The sequence below is a fragment of the Triticum urartu genome, chromosome 3, assembly GCF_003073215.2.
Source record: "Triticum urartu cultivar G1812 chromosome 3, Tu2.1, whole genome shotgun sequence".
NCBI lineage: Eukaryota > Viridiplantae > Streptophyta > Magnoliopsida > Poales > Poaceae > Triticum > Triticum urartu.
The window spans coordinates 344,157,924-344,174,790 of NC_053024.1; positions in this window are offsets into that span (position 1 = coordinate 344,157,924).

A 16,867-nucleotide genomic window follows, 5' to 3' on the forward strand; every position below is an offset into this window, starting at 1 on the left:
ACCTCAGACTGGGTGAAGCCGAAAGCTAGCGTTCTTAAGGGAATATTCGGTCGGTGACCTAAAAGATGATCTTTTCACTTATTTTTTTATGCGCTCCCAGATGCTTTTTCCCGCGTCTTTTTCGCAGAATGGGCATGCCTCCCAGGGAAAGGAACCCCTAACAAAACTATTCTCCCTGGAAGATGTTTCTTACTAACCATGTAATATAACATAACTAGTCGGGCACTTGTCTGTTCACGCACTAATGACCCCTACGCCTGGTCTCCATGCATTCCCCAGTTCTTATATAACCGCATGGGAATTCGGACACACTCCGGACCGTCAGGTCCCGAGGCTGAAGCGAAAAGGTCGGCCATGACAAACGATCTACAATCCGGCTAGAAGGCATTATAAATGTCAATTAAATTACATAGTCATTCTGACTGATTGTATTCCTCTTCAATACCATCTAACAGGCTGTCTAATTTACAGTCCTGCTGGGAATACTTTGCGGCCAATTCTACTTGGCCGTATACTAAGCTTACAGGGATCTCCTTCCCATCGGGCCCCACAGGACCGACCTCGGCCATGTGGTTGGGGTCAGCCTTTGTGTACCGCGTCTTCACCATGGCCCAGGCCTCCCTAGCGCCTTGACGGCAGGCCGATATATTCCACAATCGGAAGCGCCTCCGTGCTCCCTTTAGCTTCTCCGCAAGCTCTCCAAGACCTTCGGGCATGGAGATGGATGGCCACAAGGCCCGGGCAACGCCTTGCATCGCCTGCCGAACTCGCTCGAGCAGTTGCGAGAGCTCGGGAAGAAGGTCACCCGTAGAACCGGGCATCTCGTCTACAGGACGACCTGTTAGCACACCTACAGACATTACTCTGTTAGTTGACTTCCCCGCCGATTTTTTTTCAAAGGTTCGTTTAAGCACTTACTAAATATGCCGCGCCGAAGCCGCTGATTCTCCTTAACGGAGTGTGACAACTGGGCACGAACATCTTTCAGGTCGACGCCCAGCTTGGTGTTGGCATCTTGGATATCGTTCTTCTCCCGCCTCACCTTTGTCAGCACCTTCTCACCAGCCTTCAGCTGGCGTAGGAGTTGTTGCCTTTCCGGACTCAATCCGGCGCCATCTGCAATTTCATTTGTCAGATTCGCACCCATGTCGTGCTTCGCAAAATACTTATCTTTTGAAGTGTATATTACCAGAGGGGGTCTCCTTGGGCTCCCCTGCCGCGGCTAGTGCGGCCTCAAGTTGGGCTTTGCACTCTTCCAGCTCTTGGGACAGTAGGGAATTCTTTTCTGTAAGAACCTGCATAACAAATGATCCTTAAATCAGTTATTCTAACTGTTTCAAGTCTCGGGGGCTACTGGTATATATATATATAATTACCAAAAATTTCTTACCCGTATGTCTTTTACATATTGCTCCGTGGCTCTGGCTAGACCATTTTGAGCGGCACAGAGGTACGCATCTCCCGAATTGAAGGCATCTAATGCCTCTCGGGAGAAACAAGCGTCGCGAAGAATTGTCCGGCGACGCCTGTGGTTCATGACACTCTCCACCTCAGAGTTGGTGGCAGACAACCTGTCCACATCCTCCGTCAGAGGAGCGTCCGGTGCGCGCCTTGTGTTCGCCTCCGCCTCCGGACCAGGCTTTGGAGCCTACCTGGTGGAGGCGTGATTGGCAGCCTCTCCGGATATAGTCCGGCGAGGTCTCTTTGTCCTGAAGAGAGCACGGGTGTTAATATGCCTTGAAGGTATAACACCTGGGATAAGGGGGCACGCCATACCTTTGTGCTGACGCCTCGGTCCGGACCGCACCTCTTTTTTGCCCACGGGGCCCTGTGGCCCCTCGTTGGCTTGTCGCCGCAGGTTCGGCCTCCCGTCTCAAAAACCTCCCCTGCAAAGCTCGGTTGTAATCAGGAAACTGAAAACAGGAGAGGGCGGACCCCTATTCGGGGTACTAGGACTTCGATCTCAGTTACCTGGGAGGCCGGGATTAGCCCTGGGTAATCGGCCGTAATGGTCACCAAGGCGTTGTCCTTGCTCAATTGATGGAACACTCCATCAATCAACTCCACAGATAAGTCTGGATCCTCTTGAGAGGCCGGGTCGAGGGATCGTCCTGGGTCCTCGGGTTGTGGAGGTGGGCTGTTTATTTCTTTAACAGCCTGGCGCAGTTCCTGTGTTGAAGTCGTTAGACTGAATATTTAACAATGGGAATATAAAATGGATGGGCAAGTAAATGTGACCACTTACCCAGCTTGGGGGATTGTACATAGAAAATCCACCCTGTGGGTTGACGCGGAGAAATTCCTCCTCTTCTCCCTTGTATAAAGCGGACAAGGTCTTTGTTAGGGCCGCAGCCGAATCCGGTCCCTTACGGCCGTAGTGGGTGGCATCGTCCTCCCCGTTGAAATCCCACATGGGGTGGCCTCTATACTGTAGCGGTTGCACCCCTCGCATGATGCATGCGGCCATGACCCCGATCATGGTTAGTCCGGAATGAGCTAACAATCTTATCCGGCCCATCAGGTAAAGGACGTCCTTGTCACTTTCCCTCTGAGGGCTCCGTGGATGCCTACTTAGGCGCTTCTTTAGTGGAGCACTGTCGAACTCAGGGAGGCCGATCCAGACAGGATCCGGCAGCGGGACGTCCTCTATGTAAAACTATTCCGAAGGCCAGTCCTCGAACTTGTTTTGCGGAGCCGGACACTATCCTTGTGTTCAAAATCTTCTATGGAGTATTCGGAGGAGGAACCCGCCTTGCAATGCCGAAGACAAATCTGCGCGCTGGACTCATCGTCATTGAAGCCTGGTTCCGGGGCTACTGAGGGACTCCTGGATTAGGGGGTCTCCGGACAGCCGGACTATATCCTTTGGCCAGACTGTTGGACTATGAATATGCAAGATTGAAGACTTTGTCCCGTGTCCGGATGGGACTCTCCTTGGCGTGGAAGGCAAGCTTGGCAATACGGATATGTAGATCTCCTCCCTTGTAACCGACTCTGTGTAACCCTAGCCCCCTCCGGTGTCTATATAAACCGAAGGGTTTAGTCCGTAGGACAATATACAATCATACCATAGGCTAGCCTCTAGGGTTTAGCCTCTATGATCTCGTGGTAGATCAACTCTTGTAATACTCATATCATCAAGAACAATCAAGCAGGACGTAGGGTATTACCTCCATCAAGAGGGCCCGAACCTGGGTAAACATTGTGTCCCCTTCCTCCTGTTACCATCCGCCTTAGACGCACAGTTCGGGACCCCCTACCCGAGATGCGCCTGTTTTGACACCGACACGCTCTTTTTTGTACTGCGCTTTCTTCACCTTCCTCCCCTGTTCATATTTCCATTTCTCTTCGTCAATGAAGTGAGTCAGCACATGACTTTGACCAGGAGTGAGGTTCAGCTCAGGTAGAGGTGTGTTGGGGTCCTTGTGCCATAGGTCAATGAAATCTAGGATCAACTTCGGATCCAGTATCAATGGCACATTGCTGCCTTTGGCTCTAGTGGCCCTGAGCTGCCTGCCTCTGATGATTTCGGCAAGTTCCTCATCATCAGCTTTGTCATCTTTGGACGGTACTTGAAAGGCGACCTACTTCTTGTGAGGACTTGGTCGAGAGCCTCGTCCAGCAGTGGCCTTTGTCTTCAGCAGAGAGGGGCCAGTTGATGAATTGGGTGGAGCTGAAGAACTAGCAGAAGCTCCTGAGGCAATAGAGATGCTTGTTGTCCTCTAGCACATGGCGAGATGCACAGGTGCTGAGGATTTTGACGGAGGAGCTTAGGACTTTGGAGGAGCTGGAGCAGCTTGAGGAATTGGCCGTCAGGGCTTTGAAGAATCTGGCCTTGAGGGCATTGCCGAGGAACTTGGCTGTGAGGGCATTGGGAGTGAAGCACTTGGCTTATGAGCAGGCTTCTTTGCAATGGGCTTGTTTGGCTTGCTTGTAGAGGCCTCAGCAGTGGTAGCAGCAGCAACAGCAGAGTCTTCATTAAATTTCCTCACTGTTTCCTTAGCTACTTTGGCTAGCTTGGCTTGGCGCTTGGCCCATTCATCAGGATAGTCCTCATCACGCTTGAGGCTGGTGCGATCAGCTTCTTGTCCAGGTGCCAATGTAGGTCTTGGGCATGGAGGATTAAGAGCGAATTTCTTCATATACTTGGGAGTAACATATCTGTACTCCCTCCATTCCCATGCCCATCTCCTCTCTATCCTTTGTATGCGCACCTTGCGCTTATTTTTGTCCTCCTTGCCAAATTTGGCCTCATCAGGAGTGCAATAATCCTTGTATATGTCATCAGGAATCTCGAAAGCAGTATTGACCTCAGGCCTCTTTCCTCCCTTCTGTGGCTTCTTACGTCAGCCATTTTCTTCAGATGAGGAATTTGAGCAATGGAATTCTCTGAAGGGGTGTGCAACTTTTCTTCAAGGAACGCTGCAAATGAGTTAAGTTGATGAGAACCTAGTGATTTAGCAGCGGACATGTGTACCTGTGAACAGAGTATAGTTGCGAGGAATTTGGAGAGGTCGTATGCGTTCTTAGAAGGTTTTGCAAAAAGAACAAGTTTGAGGAATTTGACCAGTTGAGTCTTGAAGAATTTCACTAAGCATTCTTTGACTTAGGTTCCAGAGTTGTACATATTGAAAAATCCACACAACTGAGGAATCTTGAAGAAAAATGTTGCTTAGGGAAACAGATCAAGAACAGATGATATGTGAGGTGTTTAGTGTGTGAAGAGTTGAGGAATAAACACCTTTTGCAGATTTGAAGAAAACATCAGAATCAACAAGGGTAGTAAAATTAACTTTAATTACCCTTGACGAAGAACACGACGAACTGTGAAGTGTAGATGTGAAGCTCGTCGGTTCAGATCCTCCACGCCCTAACTTGGCAGAGGAAGACAGCTACGGCGGCGGCGGAGTGAAGAAATCCACGGCCGGCATGAGTACGGCGGCGACGAGGTCGAGGCAGTGAAGCTCTTCCTCACCGGCGATGATGGAAGTAGCGGCGACGCTAAGGTTTGAGAGCTTGAGCGAGGGAGTGAGGCCGAGCGGAGTAAAAATGAAGTGAGGAAGGGAGAGGGGTATTTATAGCCAAAGTGAAAAACTATTCGCCCGAAGAAATTGACTTGAAGAAATAGCAATAAGTGAATGCTGTAGAGGACATAAACTCTCTCTCTCTCTCACACACACACACATGCACACACACACATAGCCAATGAAGAAAAACGACGGAAAAAGTGAATACAATGCAAGTTGAAGAACAACTGAGGAATTTCAAAGTGAGGAAAAACTCAGATTGAAGATTTTCCACTTTTGGCGGTGGCGTGACCCACCGTATAAGAATGATGATTTCGGACACCGCACACAATTGTTGCAGGGTTCTGAGAATCAAATTCTTCATTAATTTCTTCACACTTAGAGGGTTAGTCTTCATTGATTGAAGAAAAATGTTACTTTATGTGTTGCACATCTAAGTCATCAATTTTGCATAAGTATTAGGATGTGTGTCCTTTTCAAAGAACATTCGAAGATTCTAGGGTATTTAGCTCACACCACAACTTGCTAAATCTCTTCTCATCCAAGGGCTTAGTGAACATATCGGCTAGCTGTTCTTCAGTCTTCACATGCTCAATAGACATGTCGCCCTTCAACACATGATCACGAAGAAAATGATGACGAATATGAATGTGCTTTGACTTTGAGTGCTGAACTGGGTTATGAGCAATCTTGATGGCACTCTCATTGTCACAGTAGAGTGGCACATTCTTCATGTTGACGCCGTAGTCTTTGAGAGTTTGCTTCATCCATAGCTGTTGAGCACAGTAAGAACCAGCAGCAATGTACTCAGCTTCAATAGTAGACAGTGATACACAGTTCTGTTTCTTCGAGGACCAACAAACCAAGGATCGTCCGAGGAAATGGCATGTGCCAGATGTTGACTTGCGGTCCACATGATCACCAGCATAGTCAGAGTCTGAAAATCCAATGAGATTAAAAGCCGAGCCCTTGGGGTACCATAATCCAAGTGTTGGTGTGTGAGCTAGATATCAAGAATATGCTTCACAGCCTTATGGTGTGATTCCTTTGGTGTAGCTTGAAATCGGGCACACATGCAAACACTAAGCATAATATCTGGCCTAGATGCACATAAGTATAATAAAGAACCAATCATGGAGTAGTATACCTTTTGATCAAAGTCAATACCATTTTCATTAGTGCATAGATGGCCATTTGTGGGCATAGGGATTTTGACTCCTTTGCAATCTTGCATGTCGAATTTCCTCAGTACATCCTTGAGGTATTTCTCGTGAGATATGAATATCCTTGGGTCAAGTGAACCGGGTTTGAAGCCTTTCTTCGTGAGGAATTCCTTCAAAGTATCATACCACGCCCATGGGGCCTGCTTGAGGCCATAGAGGGCCTTATTGAGTCTGAAGACTTTGTCAAGATGCTTTGGATCTTCAAAACCTGGGGGTTGAGCAACATATACTTCTTCCTCAAGCTTACCATTGAGGAATGCACTTTTCACATCCATTTGATATAAGATGATATCATGATGGTTAGCATAAGCCAGTAATATGCGAATAGCGTCAAGTCTAGCAACCGGTGCAAAAGTTTCATCAAAGTCAATTCCTTCAACCTGTGTGTAGCCTTGCGCTACAAGTCGTGCCTTATTCATCACCACAAGGCCATTTTCATCTTGCTTGTTGCGGTAGATCCACTTTGGGCCGATGATATTGTGCTTGCGAGGATCTGGACGTTTGACCAGTTCCCAGACGCTGTTGAGGTCGAATTGATGTAATTCCTCTTGCATAGCTTGAATCCACCCAGGCTCCAAAAATGCTTCATCTACCTTAGTGGGCTCTGTGATAGAGACGAAAGCAAAGTGCCCACAAAAGTTAGATAAATGTGAAGCTCTTGAGCATGTGAGAGGACCTGGAATGTTGATGTCGCTGATGATTTTCTCAATTTGCACTTCATTTGCAACGTGAGGATGAGCGGGTTGTCGTTGAGGAATTTGATCAGCACCATTTTCCTCAGGTGCATCAGCATGATGTTCTTCATGTTCTGGAATGACTTCTTCATCAGATTCTTCGGTAGGAATGACATCCTCAGTAGCCTTGAACTTAATTGATTCCTTAGGAGGTATTTCATCTATCACAGGAGGTAGGTCCTCTCTTTGTGAGCCATTAGTCTCATTGAACCGCACATCTACAGTTTCAACAACTTTGTGGTGATAGGTGTTGAAGACTCTGTAGGTGTGCGGGTCCTTACCATAACCAAGCATAAAACCTTCATGTGCTTTCGGTGAAAATTTGGAACTTTGATGAGGATCTCTAATCCAGCATTTAGCACCGAAGACTTTGAAATAACTCACATTGGGTTTCTTGTCAGTGATAAGTTCATATGCAGTTTTCTTGAAGAATTTGTGAAGATATACCCTGTTGATGATGTGGCACGCAGTATCAATTGCCTCAGGCCAGAAGAGAGGAGGCGTGTTGTACTCATCAAGCATAGTGCGGGCCATCTCAACAAGAGTCCTGTTCTTGCGCTCCACGACGCCATTTTGCTGAGGAGTATAAGTAGCAGATAACTCATGAGTAATACCAAGTTCTTCAAGATAGTCATCAAGACCAGTGTTCTTGAACTCAGTTCCATTATCACTTCTGATGTGCTTGATCTTCACACCAAAGATGGTTGAAGCCCTCGAGGGAAATCGTTTGAAGACTTACTGCACTTCAGTTTTGTAAGTGATGATATGCACACATGTATATCGAGAATAATCATCAACGATGACAAAGCCATATAAGGATGCAACATTAGTGAATTTGGCATAGTGAGTAAGGCCAAAGAGATCCATGTGAAGCAATTCAAATGGCTGAGTAGTAGTCATGATAGTCTTCGTTGGATGCTTGGCCTTGGTCATCTTTCCAGCTTCACAGGCTCCGCATAAGTGATCCTTGAGGAATTTGACATTCTCAATGCCAATGACATGCTTATTCTTCGCGAGCGTGTGCAGATTCCTCATGCCAGCATGACCAAGTCGTCGATGCCATTGACAGCCTTCTGAAGCTTTTGCAAGTAGACATGTAGCAGGTTGTGGTCCTGTAGAGAAATCAACAATATACAAATCTCCTCTCCTAAAGCCTTCGAAGACTTTGGAATTTTCAGCTTCCATGATCACAACACAACGATACTTGCCAAATACAACAACCATATCAAGATCACAAAGCATTGAGACAGACATGAGGTTGAACCCTAAGGACTCGACAAGCATGACTTTGTCCATGTGTCGATCCTTTGAGATTGCAACCTTACCTAAACCCAATACCTTGCTTTTTTCCTTTGTCAGCGTAGGTGATATGCTTCAGATGTGATGGAGATAAAGCAGAGTCCATCAATAAGCTCATGTCACCAGTCATGTGATTTGTACATCCACTATCGAGGAACCACTCAGTGGCTTTGGGTTGATCATCCTGCAAATGAATTAGTGCAACTTACGAACTCATATACTTCATCAGTGAAGAATATGATATCAATTTCATCAGATCAATTTCATCAAGCAATAGAACAGATAGAACAGTATGAGGACGTGAGAAATGAGAATTCATTTCTTCATGATTAGCTTGCGTCCTTTTAAGCATATTCAGGTCTCCAGCAAATTCTTCAGACGATTAAGTTCGTCTGGAGACCTGACCCTGCATAAGAGATTAGTTCTTGTTCTTCACCACCCACATCTAAAGGAGTGGCAAAGAGTTCATCATTCTGCGAGCTCCATAAGAGAAAGGTGGCATAGATGCCAATCCACTTCGTTTCACATAAGAGGGATTAGGGTAAGCATAAGAGTAAGCAGATAAATTCTTTGAGGATTTATGAACATAATGATTTGAAGAATAATGCACATATGCATGATCCTTAGATCTTCCCTGCGAAACAGAGGGTTAGCACGATGATACTCATATGAGGACTTTGATCCATGTGAGGAATTTGGTCCGTATGGGGACTTGGATCCATATGAAGATTTTGATCCATATGGGGACTTGGATCCATATGAAGAATTTGATCTGGGGTTCCTATTCTTCACAGGTGGTGTCATGATGACATTCACCTGAAGATTTTCAACCCACCTTTTGGGAACCCAGATTTTCCTCATAGGAGGACCGTTCCTGCAGTTAGTGCCAACATATCTAGCAAATACTTCACCATTCTGATTTTTGAACAGTTTATAGTTGGAGTCAATTGACTCATCAGAAGAATATGAAGATTCACATGTAAAGCCAGATAAAGTAGATGGATCCACTGAAGGTCCCTTTGCAGGAACCCATGAGGTTTTGGGATACTTCTCAGGTTTCCAGTAGGTCCCATCAGCATTAAGTTTCCTCTCAAAGGCAATACCCTCTTTCCTAGGGTTCCTGTTGAGGATTTGCCTTTTAAGCACATCACAAAGAGCCTGATGCCCTTTGAGGCTTTTGTACATGCCTGTCATATACAATTCCTTCAGCCCCGCATCATCAGTGATACTAGCAATGTCCTCAGATGAGGAATTAGTGATAGGAGAGACAGTTGAAGAATTTGCATCAATGGAAGTATCTTCATCACTATTGAAATCAACATACTCGAGGTGTGATACCTTCGGGCCTTTAGCCATGAAGCATCTTCCAATTCCTTCATTTGGTGAGTCAAATATGTCGTAGGAGTTGGTTGACACAAGTGCTAGACCGGCAACACCTTCATCTTCAGTATATTCGGAGTCAGAGTGATAACTTATCTCGGAGTGATGGTCGGAGTCGGAGCCGGATACCCATTCACCAACATGAGCTTGATGTCTTCGTTTTGTGTGGCTCCTTGATGACTTGTCCTTCCTTTCCGAATCCTTGCTTCTACGAGAGGTTATTTGTTCATAGCGATCATCTCTACTCCTTCTCTCCCTCAGAGGTGATTCTTCTCTTCTACTTCTCCTTTTGGGTGAGTCTTCTCTTCTTTTGTAGGGAGTCGACACTCATTGGAGTAGTGTCCGGGTCTTTCACAATTGTAGCAGTTACGCTCATGACTAGAGGATCTTTTGTCATTGTAGGACCTTGACTTGGAACTTCTTTCTTTGCTTCTACTCTTGTATAACTTGTTGAAGTGCTTCACCATTAGGATCAATTCGTCATTGAAGGATTGTTTCTCACCTGATGATGTAGGAGCATCACATGAGGCTTTGTGAGCACCACTTGACTTGTCGTGAAGCTCTTCTTTATCCTTGAGTGACATCTCATGGGCAACAATTCTTCCAATGACTTCCGTTGGCTTGAGATCTTCGTAATTGGAAATCATTTGGATCAATGTGCAGACGGTATCATATTTTCCATCCAAGGCTCTTAGGATCTTCTTGATGATGAATTTGTCTGTCATCTCTTCACTCCCTAAGCCGGCAATCTCATTTTTGATGAGAGCAAGCCTAGAGTACATTTCAGCGACACCTTCACCATCCTTCATTTTGAACTTGTCAACTCACTTTGAAGCACATCCAATTTGGATTCCTTGATAGAATATTTACCTTCGTGCATATCAATCAAAGTATCCCAAATTTCCTTTGCATTCTCAAGATGGCTGATTTTGTTGAATTCTTCGGGGCACAATCCGTTGAAGAGGATATCGCAAGCTTGAGCATTGTATTGCAGCATGTTCAACTCTTCGGCGGTAGCTTCACGGTTCGGTTCTCTCCCATCAAATAATTCACCTTGCAAGCCAATACACACAATAGACCAAACGGTGGGGTTATGTCCAAGAATATGCATTTTCATGTTATGCTTCCAACTAGCAAAATTAGTACCATCAAAGTAAGGACCTCTACGATGGTAATTTCCCTCTCTAGACGCCATACTCTCCTAGGTTGTGAAACCAAGGCTATGATCACCAATGCTATGGAAATCAAGGCAAGTGGAGACCAAAGCTCTGATACCACTTGTAGGATCGAAAGTATGTCTAGGGGGGTGATTAGACTACTTGACCAAATAAAAATCTAGCTTTTTTCCCAATTTTAAGTGTTGGCAGATTTTAGCAACTTAGCACAAGTCAGGCAATCAACCTACACATGCAAGTATAATAGTATAGCAGCGGAATGGAAATCATTGCACATGAAGGTAAAGGGAGGAGTTTAGAGGGAGCAAACGCAATGTAGACATAGAGATATTTGGCGTGGTTCCGATAGGTGGTGCTATCGTACATCCATGTTGATGGAGACTTCAACCCACGAAGGGTAATGGTTGCGCGAGTCCATGGAGGGCTGCACCCATGAAGGGTCCACAAAGAAGCAACCTCGTCTATCCCACCATGGCCATCGCCCACGAAGGACTTGCCTCACTTGTGTAGATCTTTACGAAGTAGGCGATCTCCTTGTCGGATTACGGGTTCCGGCAAAACCCTTAAGGTTCGAACACTGGGGTGCGCGCGAAGATCTCCCCCCTATCGATCCACGTCCTAACTTAGCTAAGATCTCATGAACTAACTCGACGAACTCACAACACAAAGGACACAAGATTTATACTGGTTCGGGCCACTGTTGTGGTGTAATACCCTACTCTAGTGTGGTGGTGGATTGCCTCTTGGGCCGAGGATGAACAGTACAAGGGGAGGAACCACCTCCTGAGGTTGAGGTGTTCTTGTGCTTGGTGGGTGTGCCACCAAGGATGTGGTGGCTCCTATCTCAGATCTCTCCTATCCTCCTCTCTTTCTCTCTTTCTCTTTTTCTCTTTTTCTCTTTTCTCTTTTCTTCCCCTAGCTATGGTGGTGGCTAGTTGTATTTATAGTGGCCTTGGTCCTCTCCCCAAATATTGAGCGGGAAGGGAGCCAACAATGGCCAATTTGAAAGGGGACCGCTAGTACAAGCTATCCTGACAAAAGTAGTCTTCGCCTGCCAAAGGATCTGGTGGTGACACCGTCTTGGGCTCCACGATGACCTCCTTCTGGCCGTCCTTCTGGTCTTGGTCTCATTGCACCAATTTGGAAACCTTTGCTTGATGCCTCGGCACTCCGTGCCTGCGCTTGCCCCCTTAGCACCAAAGAGGAAAGGAGGATGGTGCGCACGCTGGTGCCCGCCTGGTCTCGATCATCATGGCTTACGTCACGAGAAGAACCTCGTGAGGTTTGCCCGGCCTTGAACTCTCCGCCCCTCACGAGCCAGCCTGGTGAGGCCGCTCCTGAGGAGGTCTTGTGTCGTCCGCCTCGCGAGGCTTGGCCCCTCGCGATGGTCTTGATTCCTTGTTGATGAAGATGGGTCGTACAAGCCTCCAGCGAAACCACGCCACGGGCCGCAGGCAGGCAAGTCTGGGGACCCCCGTTCCCAGAACGCCAACAGTAGCCCCCGGGCCCAAGGCGTGCTCGGGCTTGGCTTCGAGGCGAAGCCAAAGGTCAAGTGCGGAGCACCACGGGCCCCAATAGCCTGCGGCCTCGGTCGACACGTGGCAGTTGATTGGACGTGAGCGTCTCCGCTTCCCCATGCTGCCTTGATACCCGCCTGGCTAAACGGCCACCGCGGTCTACACGGTTATTCTTCCATCGCTTGCGCCATTCTCCTCCAATTCCTCTGCTTTCCCCAGACTTTGATCCTCTTTACAATCTGACCTTAGCTGTGCTCGCCCCATCGCCATGGCGCCGAGGCAAGCGGATAAGGGGAAGAAGCCTCTGTCTTCGGCTAGTGCGCCCCCGGCCGCTGAGCCCGTAGTAGGCCGATCGCTGGTGCTCAACGACGAGGCCATGGGCAAGGTGCGTCCCATGCTCTCATCCAGCTTCAATGAGTGGGGAGAGACGGTGGCTTGGCCTGCATCCCGTGCTCGCATTGACCGGACGACCACTGAGGTCCCCTTCTTCATCGACGCCCTCTGGGCCGACTTGGTCCCTCCTTTCTCCGCCTTCCTCAACGCAGTGCTTTCCCATTATCAGATCCACATGTTGCACCTTGATCCCCAATCCGTGACCCTTCTTGCCGTCTTCGCCTTCGTTTGAGAGGCCATGGTAGGCATTGCTCCTTCTGTGGCCCTTCTCCGCCACTTCTTCTCGCTGCACCTGATTGATCCTCGACAGAGCTCCGGATGCCTGAGCTTTCAAGGCGTGGCGGCGACAGCCGGCGGCGGGATCGACTTCGTGCTTCCACAATCCACGAGTGGGTTTCAGACACAGTGGGTGTTTGTTGATGCCGGAGTGCTCAGCCCCCTGCTCTCCTCGCCACAATGGGTGTTTGTTGACGCCGGAGATTTTCGATGTCGGCATACTAAACTCAGGTATTCCAGAATTGCAACGATAAAATTATGACGACAACACCTCAGAGCTCAACTCCCCGGGACACTTCCACAAAACCCCTGACAGGAGGCACCAAGACAATGTTCTCATCATAAAACCATCGGAACGATTCCAAGATACCCGCGTGATCCTAAATTTTTTTTTGTGAAATTTGAGAAGAGAAGAGTCAAAACTCTACGTCAGGATGCCTTACCAGAGCGATGAGGAGACTGGGAAGTAAAAAGAATTCCTAAACTCTCCGATATATAATTCCTAAATGAATCAAAACATTTTTTCTAGACACAACTCGGCTGCTAAAAACGATCAAGCAATGGGGCTCCTAAGGTCGGGGAAGGCTCTGATTACCAACTTGTAACACCCTTGATGCGACTATATCTCCCACGTGTCGAGGCACGACTTAGAGGCATAATCGCATTGAAGGCATATGTCGCAAATTAGGCAATCTTCACAACATCCCATGTAATATAGATAATAAAAGGGGAGATAACATAGTTGGCTTACACTCGCCACGTCAATCAGGGTACATAAATAACATTACATCAACCAAACACTCATGGCCCGACTACGGCGCCAAAATAAAAGATAACCCAACATGCGACACGGTCCCGATCACCCCCAACTGGGCACCACTACTGATCATCAGGAAAGGAAACATAGTATCGTTGAGAGTCCTCATCGAAGTCCCACTTGAGCTCAAGCGCGTCACCTGGAGCGGAATCATCAGGCCCTGCATCTGGTGTAATAGTAATTTGTGAGCCACGGGGACTCAGCAATCTCGCACCCTCGCGACCAAGACTATTTAAGCTTAAAGGTAAGGCAAGGTAAATATATGTGGAGCTGCAGCAAGCGACTAGCATATATGGTGGCTATCCTGTTCGCAAAAGAGAGCGAGAAGAGGAGGCAAAGCGCGAGCGAGTAATCTAGAGAACAACCTGCGCAAGCATTACTCCAACACCGTGTACACTTCCCGGACTCCGCCGAAAAGAGGCCATCACGGTAACTCACACGGTTGATTCATTTTAAATAAATTAAGGTTCAAGTTATCTACAACCGGACATTAACAAATTCCCATCTGCCCATAACCATGGGCACGGCTTTCGAAAGTTCAAATCCCTGCAGGGGAGTCCCAACTTAGCCCATGACAAGCTCTCACAGTCAACGAAGAAATAGACCTCCTCCCGAGACGTTCCGATCAGACTCGGTACCTCAGTTCTTCAAGACACTTCGACGGGTTAAAACAAGACCAGCAACACCGCCCGAATGTGCCGAAAAATCCCGATAGGAGCTGCACATATCTCGTTCTCAGGGCACACTCAGATTGTCCAAACTTCCGGTAGGCCAGCCCAGAGTTGCCCGAACTATCAAGGGGTTCCCATTATAACCCAACCGCGTAAGGAACGCAAAATCCGGGAACATAAAATCGATATGATAGAAACTAAGGCGGCAAGAGTGGAACAAAACACTAGGCGAGAGGCCGAACCTTCCACCATTTACCAAGTATATAGATGCATTAAGATAACATGGCAATATAATGATATCCCAACAAGTAAATAAATATTCCAACAAGGAACGGCCTCCAATCTTCACCTGCAACTAGCAACGCTATAAGAGGGGCTGAGCAAAGCGGTAACATAGCCAATCAAAGGTTTGCTAGGACAAGGTGGGTTAGAGGTTTGACATGGAAATTTGGGAGGCTTGAAAGCAAGTGGTAGGCATCGTAGCATTGGCATAGCAAAGAGCGAGCAATCTAGCATAGCAAAGATAGTAGTGATTTCGAGGGTATGATCATCTTGCCTGCAAGGTTGTCAGAGTTGACTGGATCCTCGAAAGCAAACTCAACGGGCTCCTCATTAGCAAAATCGTATCCCGGCTCTACCCAAAAGACAAACAAGCAAACGGAACACAATCAACCACGGGCAAAGATCAAACAATATGATGCAAGGATGGTATGCTATGCGGGATGCGATGCGGGATGCATATGCAAGATTTGACAAGGGATGCATGAACCTGGCCTCAACTTGGGAATCCAAGTGTGCCACTGGAAAGATGAGATGAAATCACTTGAAAACGATATAAAGAACGCCGGAATCGGAGTTACGGTTTGGAAATGGCAAGCGATTCAAATATGGCACCGGTGTGCGATTTACAGCAAGTAGCCATCTAAATGCAATGGAATAAACGTGCTATGGCACCCAAACATGACAACAAAATACATGGCAGGGATGCATTCATGATGCTTAACAAAAGTCTAGCACTGAGCTACGGCCAATTCATCCATTAACAGGTTCAAACAAGCATGGCAAAAATGCATATGGCAAACAGATCTCAGACTTAGTGAAATTAACACTTGTCTGGAATTTCAGATCAGGTAGCACACTTCGAAGCAACAAAACTACATGCTACAGGACCTGAACATGGCAAAGTAAAGCATGGCATGTAGCTACTCAAAGAGCTTAACAAAAGTCCCTTAGTGACCTTGAGCCAAAAGGGATCAGCAAATGCAATTGCAAGCATGTGAACATGGCAAAAACATCATCAGTTCTCAGACTTGGTGGAAACTGGAGCATGCTGAAAACAGATATCAAGTAGGCATGTTTACGAGCTCGATGCACTCACTACGGAGCAAGTCATTACAATCTAAGCATACACCCATCAAGAATACACAAAATGCAAGCTAGACATGGCAAGAACAATAGCATAGCATGCACGGATCAACTACAACATCATCGGCAAAATCGCTAACAAGTAGACAATCTGCCCAGATTCACGAAGTCGCAAAAGTAGAGCTCGATTGACTCAAGATAGGGTGCTCCATAATTTCAAACAAAGATATGGATGGATAGAGCACTACAAGATTAACAAAACATCCTTACTGATCATCCTCAAAAGAGGCACGGATCACTAGGAAACAACATGAACATATGGCCACATGAGATAAACAGATCAAGGACTTAGTGGAAATGCTAGTCACCACACACATCACAAAAATACATGGGTTGCACCTCTGGAAAGATGGCAAAACCCTTAAAAAAACATATGTAGAGCTCATGGGCATATCATGCACACAATAATCATGGCAAAATTGACAAATATCTAAATGGAGCAGCAGATCTGACAATTATCTCAAGTAGCACTCTTCTAACAGCATTTCGGGCATCAAGATGATCTCAAATGACAATGATGCAATGGAATGAAATGATGTGCTCTCTGAGATGAACATTTTGATATGCTATACGCCAAAAACGGACTTACAGGTGAGGAGTTATAGCATGATGAACAGGAGCATATGGATCTGAGATCTGAGGACTTGGAAGAAAAAAAACCACCTTCCGATCTAGGGTTCGGTGGCACGCAGCCCGAGGCGGGGCCGGACCTTCGCCGGAGATGCGGCAGAGGCGGCGCGGGGAGGTCTTCCCGGCCCGGATCTGATCGGATCCGGCCGGCGGCGAGCTGGGACGATGGCGGAGGGCGGCGCCGGCGACTTGGCGAGGCGGGGAGACGCGCGGTGGAGGCGGCGGTGCAGAGGGAGGACGGTGGCGGCGAACGGCGAGGTGAGCGGGGCGGCGCCGGCGGGCACGGGCGGCGGAGGCGTG